Source organism: Macaca fascicularis, chromosome 5 (assembly GCF_037993035.2).
Source record: "Macaca fascicularis isolate 582-1 chromosome 5, T2T-MFA8v1.1".
In the NCBI taxonomy this organism is placed as follows: domain Eukaryota; kingdom Metazoa; phylum Chordata; class Mammalia; order Primates; family Cercopithecidae; genus Macaca; species Macaca fascicularis.
The window spans coordinates 192,125,947-192,131,191 of NC_088379.1; the positions used below are offsets into that span (position 1 = coordinate 192,125,947).

A 5,245-nucleotide genomic window follows, 5' to 3' on the forward strand; every position below is an offset into this window, starting at 1 on the left:
CTTGATCTCCTGACCTTGTGATCCGCTTGCCTCGGCCTCCCAAAGTGCTGGAATTACAGGCATGAGCCACCCCACCTGGCCCAGTCAGCGTTTTCTGCAAGAATCACAAACAATTCCAGCCATTCTGAGTGGAAAGACGTATAACACAGAAAGTAAGATATTTTCAGGATCTGTAGAAGGTCTACGGAGTAGGTCTGAGATCAGCCTCTTGGAATTGCATTACACTTCAAACAACACAGACTGGAGTGATAGAGCTATTCTCTCTGAGGCCATGACACTGGAACTGTGCTGGAAATAAGGGGTTAAAATTGGCATCTCTGCCAGCACCACCTCTCAATATTCTGGAGTCTGTATAACAGACGCTGGCTGGCTGCTGGAGGCCACCTCACCGGAACTATGCTGGAAATAAGGGGTTAAAACTGGCATCTCTGCCACCAGTGCCTCTCAATATTCTGAAGTCTGTATAACGGACGCTGGCTGGCTGCTGGAGAAACATCATATTTCCATGGCCTTTCTTAGCAGCAGCACCCTCCAAAACTTTCACACAGACGGACTCTGCTCACTCCTGCATTCCAAATATCTCATGAGTTCATCAATACCAAATTCTAGCATCAAAAGAATCTGGGAAATATAACTGAACTTTCCAATCTTCCCAAAGAGAGAAAAGATGCAAGGGGGACTGAGTGAACCAACACAAAGAATCCAGCAGAAACACCGCTAATGATGCTATGCAAAAAACAGTTGTATATTTGAAATCTTCTAGTATTTCTTATCTGTCAATATAGAAATATGGATGTCATAGAAAAGGCATAAATTAGAAGTTTTGCATATATATTTCTAACCTGAGTGCTGATTTATAATATGGGATTGGTTTCTAGGACAAGGAAGAAAAGAGAAATTGCTCTTTTATTTAATTGGAAAAGTTTATGAAAGGCAGGAGGTTCTGAGAGCTCTCCACAAAGGGAAAGGAAGCCTCTTTGCAAACAAAGAATAATGATTTGCTTCAGCTCTAGAGAAATGTATGAAGGATGGGAGGAAAAGAGTTGAGATTCAGAGTAAGAGTGTGATTCCGTTACCTGAAGACGCGACAGAGCAGGAGGAAACTGGACAATCTGCGGTGGGTGAACGCCACAGTTTGCAGAAGCTGGTGTTCTTGCCCATGAAGGTGAGGTTATTTAAAGTCGTTCATCAGGGGAAGACAAAGGGTACCTCCCAGGTCCATGGGAACTGGGGTGTGAAAATAGTGTCAACACTGTTTATCCAATGTGTCAGCTGGAGGGGAATGGTCAACCTGGAAAAGCGGAAGTCAAGTTGGTGGGAGTTCAGCACCATCTGAGCAGAAGTGAACCCAGGGGCCTCTTAGAGCAGAATTCTTTTGGTGCAGCAGGACTGTTGCAATCAGCTTAGCCAACACCTTGATGACATTCACACTCATCACTTTTCCTCTCTCGCTCTAAAAAGCTGATACACAGTCAGTGACATAGTGTTTGACCTTTCAGGTACCTGAACATCAGGAAGCACATGTTGTGGGTGGGGTGAGAAGGAGACAAGCCCTGTTGTATATATGCATGTTTATATTATCTGCTGTACATACCTTTCATGATACCAGTGCCAAACGATCTTTCATCTACAGCTACACAATGTTCAAGTGTACAGAAAAAGGAAGCTGAGATTGAGATACTGGAGTGTGATGAATGAACCCCAGAGATTGATGTCCTAAACATAGCCCAGTCTGCATCTCCCACATGAAGGAACCCAGGGAATGGGTAGAAATATTGTGATACTCCTTAAATCATAGTTAGGTAAATTATTCCACCACCTGCTACCTAAGTAGCATTTACCCATGCCTTTCATAGGAAAGAGAGTCTGCCAACTATCTATTGGAATAGAAAGTGAGGCAGGTGGAGGAATCTTATTTGTCAGTGTTAGATTCCTTGTGCAATGACAAAAACACATCTATATGTGAAGAAAACTACTTTATCCCAAATACTCCATGCAACTTTGTTTTCCTTTTGCCTTATTAGTCATGTTTCCATATATCCCCACTTGAGGGACATGAGATGGGTGGGTTTCCACAAGGATCAGCTGGAGGAGTTTCACATCCATCTGGCAAAGCTGCATGAAGATAAGCCTCGTGTTTTCCAGGTAACTGCATTGCTCTACAGTGGCAATGCTGAATTATTTTATTTCCTCCCATCAACCTCTCTCTGAAAATTTGCGGATACAGGTCAAACGTCTCTTAACCAAAATGCTTGGAACCAGAAATGTTTTGAATTTTTTCAGATTTTGGAATATTTGCACATACATATGGAGACCTCTTAGGGATAGCATCCAAGACTCAATGCAAAATTCAGTAATGTTTCACATGTATCTTATATGCATAGCCTGAAAGGAATTTTATAAAATATTTTAAATAATTTTGTGCATAAAGCAAAGTTTTGACTGTACATTGACTGGGATCCATCACATGAAACCAGGTGTGGAATTGTCCACTTGTGTTATCATGTTGGTGCTTAAAAATTTCGTATCTTGGAGCACTTCACATTTCAGATTTTTGGATTAGGAATGCTAAACCTATATTACCCTGTGTCATGGGTTCCTAACCCATTCCATTTACTCTTTATTTATTTATTTATTTTTAAAATTTTTACTGAATTCACACTATGAGCAAGACATTGTTTGGTACAAATGGCCAAATGCGGTAAAAAACAAAAAACAAACCAAACAAACAAAACATGCTTTTATGGCTAAGAAAAATAAGGGAGGAATAAAATGGATCTTAGATGAGGCGGATGATGAATGACAAATGTCACAATGACTATATAGAAGGTACTGCCACTTCACCTAGGGAAACTGAGAAAGCTTCCTTAGCTTTGGAGTCATAAAGGATGACTCACATTTACACAGGCATAGGTATGAGTCTCAGTAGAAAGCCAAGAAGAGAGGAGCCTGTTGTGGAAAGCAGTGAATTACGTTTTTGGCTAGTGGGTAGGAGGCAGGACAAGTAAACCTGAAACCTTTGGGGATGTTTGCAGGTAGCTGTATTTATTGCTGTTTGGTGCCCAGAGTATATGACTGTGTGGCGTCATTTAATAATGCTTTAGTGGAACATTTCAAACTAGCCCCACATAAAATTATCATTCAACATAAGCCAGACAATCCTACCTAGTTTGAGAGGCATTTCCAAACTAGACTCCTGGCCCTATTTGCCATATTGCTACATTGTGCTGAGGCTAGGATCTGGGCCAATATGAATTTAGCTTTCTTTAAACCACAGTTATTATATCTTTGCATAGTGTGTGTTGCATCCTGGGCTGAAACTGAGCCTTGGAGGGAGCCTAAAGGAAAGTGAAGAATAGCAAGGTCTCTAAAGTCAGACTACCTGCATTTCAGTTCTGGCTGGAGACTCCAGAATAAGTCACTAACTTTATGCAAATGTCACCTGTAAAAAGAGGACAATAACAGCACCTGTCTCATGGAGTCATTATTAGAAATCACTGAAGTGAGAGCTCGATAGATATTACCTGTGATGATGGCATTTGAGATGCTCATGGTATTAGTCTGTTCTCAACATTGCTATAAAGACATACCAGAGACTGGGTAATTCATGAAGAAAAGAGGTTTAATCAGCTCATGGTTCTGCAGGCTGTGCAGGCTTCTGTTTCGGGGGAGGCCTCAGGAAACTTAGAATCATGGCGGAAGGTCAAAGGGAAGAAAGCCCATCTTCATATGGTCGGCAGGAAGTGTGGGGAAGGTGCTACACACTTTTAAACAAGCAGATATAAGGAAAATTCTATCACAAGAACAACAAGGGGGAGGTCCACCCCCATGTTTCAATCACCTCCCACTGAGCCCCTTCTGCAACACTGGGAATTACAATTCGATATGAGATTTGGATGGGAACACAGAGCCAGACCATATCATGGTGTAAGGTGCTGATAGTTTGGCTGACATTGCAAACAAACCTGGCTCAGGCCTAGGGTTTGCAGAGTCACATGGGCCTACTTGGGAAATTACAATAGTGGAGCAAACCTTCTAAATACATTTCACTTCCAGAAGCTGCACTTAGATGAAATGCTGTCTCCTGAAGCTCTGAAAGTCCCTTTTCTGTGCTGCTCAAGGAAGCGCTAAAGACAGGTTGGTTCTGTGCTACTCCAGATAGCTCTAAAGAAGACAAGTTTGGAACAATGACCCATAAAATGTCCATACATTTTAGGATACTAATGAAGAGCAATACTAGTCCAAAGTTCAGTGATCAGAGTGTAAGTGTGTTTGTTTTACTTTAGAACCTCTGTATAGCATTTTCTTTGCTTATACAATAGCAGATATCTTTGGTATTCTTTAAATTGAACTTCTAAACCTTCTCTGACAACATACCACATATCCATTTACACTACACACTAAAAATAAGAGGGTGCATCCTTAATTTTAAATCAGTTGCATAGATTTCATTGTATAGATATAATTAGTAGTTTTCCTATTTATTGGCATCTCAGTTATTTCCAGGCTTCTACTGGCAATATCATCATGAATAAATTGTATATATGTTAAAAAATAATAAGCTTGTTCTTAGTCCTTGTTGAAAAAATTCTGTGTTCACTTATATGAGTAGGATGTGAGACTCAGACAAACAAGTCCTAGGTAGCTCATGCTTCATTCTTTTTGCAACATCTTTTGAAAAGGCTTGGAATATTCTGGTTATAGATGAAAGATGTCATCATTTGCTATTTCTGTTCATCTCCAAGTGAAGTTCTAATGAAACCATGTGTGGAAGAATTAAATCATTGGAAGGTCAAGAAGCATCAAAAAAAAAAAGTTTGAACAAGTTCCTGATATTGTTGAGTGTTAAATACTCTCAACTTATCATTTGCTCTTCTCGCTGCAGTTTTGCACAAGGAAAACAAGTGGGAGCAATTAAATCTTGCACCACTCCTCTTGAATTCAAGACTGAGCCATTTGGACAGAAGAAAATTGGGGTACAGGAGCAAAGACCCTCACTGACTATGTTCTTTTTCCATTAATTAGAAGGAAATTTAAGAAAATCCCTTTGGTCATTTTTCTACCCGTCATGTTAAACAACTGTAAATATTTTCTTTCAATTATTATAAAAATTGAGAATTATGGGATACAGTAGCAGACTTGGTAAATTTTAAACTGAAAAATGTATCAGTGTTTATTACATGGACAAAGCAATAAAAAATTGCTTCATCTAAGTTGCCAAGAAACCACACATGATGGAGTCCAA

The 5,245-nt window shown here is 40.0% G+C and overlaps 1 long non-coding RNA gene across 1 annotated transcript; it reads left to right on the forward strand.

Moving 5' to 3' along the window:
- Positions 1 to 989: 989 nt before the first annotated feature.
- LOC135970833 (uncharacterized) lies at positions 990 to 2,248 on the forward strand. The gene is made up of 3 exons (XR_010586685.1): positions 990 to 1,117; positions 1,634 to 1,766; positions 2,025 to 2,248. It is a non-coding gene; the product is annotated as an uncharacterized lncRNA (long non-coding RNA).
- The last annotated feature ends 2,997 nt before the right edge of the window (positions 2,249 to 5,245 follow it).